This window comes from Oryzias melastigma, linkage group LG22, assembly GCF_002922805.2.
Source record: "Oryzias melastigma strain HK-1 linkage group LG22, ASM292280v2, whole genome shotgun sequence".
Classification (NCBI taxonomy): Eukaryota; Metazoa; Chordata; class Actinopteri; order Beloniformes; family Adrianichthyidae; genus Oryzias; species Oryzias melastigma.
The window spans coordinates 12721760-12723918 of NC_050533.1; the positions used below are offsets into that span (position 1 = coordinate 12721760).

General features: G+C 39.2%; 1 protein-coding gene across 3 annotated transcripts in view; it reads left to right on the forward strand.

Moving 5' to 3' along the window:
* bahd1 (bromo adjacent homology domain containing 1) overlaps window positions 1-2159 on the forward strand; it is a 36790-nt gene that overhangs the window by 11036 nt on the left and 23595 nt on the right. The gene's annotated exons all lie outside the window — the stretch shown is intronic.

The window sequence follows — 2159 nt, forward strand, 5'->3', positions numbered from 1 at the left end:
ATGGAATATTCAAATTTTCTGACTCATAATGTCATAGGTAGTAGATAAACACGTGACCATAATCAACAAAATTATTCAAAATAAAGGTTTCAAATATTTTCATGTATGTGTAGCTATTCAATATAAAGTAAAAATGTATCTTCTTGAATTGGCTGAAACATATTTAACTTTTTTTTTTAGGATATTGTAACTTTGTCCCTCCATTGGGATAGCTGTCTCATTCTTGGGAGGAAGTAGTGTTTCTCTGTCAGAATAGTTTTTTTTTAGCTATACTAGAGTTTGTGTTAAATATTTTTAGCACATCAAATCAAGCACAAAAAAACTTGCAGCCAGCAGCACTGTAAAGGTTCAGGAAGAAACTTTCAAAATAGAGATGCCTTCTATTTTGGGAAACTTTATTAGAAAACTTGTGCATAACAGTAAGCACTTAGTTCACCAGCTTGGCGTGATGCACCTCTGCTGTGTGTTTATTGCTGTGCAGGTCAGCTCTCAGCAGTCTACATTCCCCCCACTTGCCCCCCTGGTGCTCACGCCTCATTAACTCAACACACTCGGCTCCTTTACAGCTGTTAATTACACATCGTAAAGCTGATATTGATGAGGACAATCAGCATTTATTCTAATTAAACTCAATTCTGACTGCACGCTAACGTGATGCCGTAGCAGCTTTCAGTTGGGTTTTCCTTCTGATTTTTTCGAGTAAGCCGAGCAGCTTTTGAGTGACGTCCTGCAGGGCCACAGCTCTCATTAACAGAGGAGATTTTGTTTGATTGGTAACAAGATGTTTGGGTGAAGAAAGTAGCAGCAGTGATGGAGCACTGGCTGATCGCTCATACCGGTAATTAGATCCAATGCGTTATTAAAAAGGAGAGGACACAGCAAATGAGCCTAATCAAGAGGGGTATGTCCTTCTATTTTCTGCTGCCATTAATGTGAGAAAGCCCTAATTGAATTCTCCCTCAGGTATCGAAGTGATTGATGTGATCATTATTACTTAGCCGAAAATCATCTTAATGCTTAACGACATGCAAAATTATGTGGATCTATGCAGACTCCATAAGCCTCGGTCACAAGCAGCCACCCATATGGAGGGTTGACTATACCAGTACTGTGAGTTTTGGGTTGTCCAGATCTACGGAGGGTCGTAGAGAGGAGCGGCCGGTTCAAGGTGCATCTTGGGTAGCGCAGGTGTGTCTTACAGTTTCCTTGAAGGTCTTTGAAAACGGAACGTAGAATTGTCATGTGTGTGGTAGGTGTATCATAATGTAAGGTGTACACACTTATGATGTTGGGGCGGTGTTGTTGTAAGGTGAATTTTACACTACACTCTAGTCCAGAGGTGTCCAAAGTCAGTCCTCGAGGGCCAGTGTCCTACATGTTTTCAAGACAACCTGCCATTGCTCCTTGTTGGTAATCGGCCCTCGAGGACTGAGTTTGGTCACCCTGCTCTAGTCGTCGGTAAGGTGCAAGTACTGTCTATTACCAAAAAATAATAATAGCTATAATAATAATCATAATAATAATAATACGTTATTAGGTTACTGGGTAGTTTGTGGCATTTTTACAACTGAGAAAAAAATAAAACAAAAACAAAGTTACTGATAACAAGTTGACCATGGGTTGTTTTGCTATTATGTTACTGGTCTGGCACACTTGAGATCAGACTGGCTGAATATGGCCCTGAACCAAAATGAGTTTGACACCCCTGATGTAGATGATCTGATTGGTTAGCCTGATCAACAAATTCAGATCTGATCTGCCTGTTGGGACGCAACTGAACTTGTTGCCCAGTTCATTCAGTTCTCCTGCACCGGAAATTCTCTTCTTGTAAAATGAGGTGAAATGTGTGTCTCTTCAAATTATATCAAGTTTAAGACAAAATATTATCACTTTAAGAATTTAGAAAAGAAGCCTCAGCTCGGGTTCAGTTGTGTTCTTCAAAAAAGGAACTCTTTATCCTGCCTACAACAAAAAAAAAGGGAAGAAAAACAAAGTCTCAAACCTTAGAAAAGGTAAAAGAAGTCCAGCTGATATAAAACTCCACCAACCTAACTATCATCAACAAATTTTAGTTTGTTATTCAGCTCTTATACTTTTTACCTAGAATCCAATTCTCGTTTGTGTGGTTGTTGTTATAATGTGAAATGGAGTGAAAGACA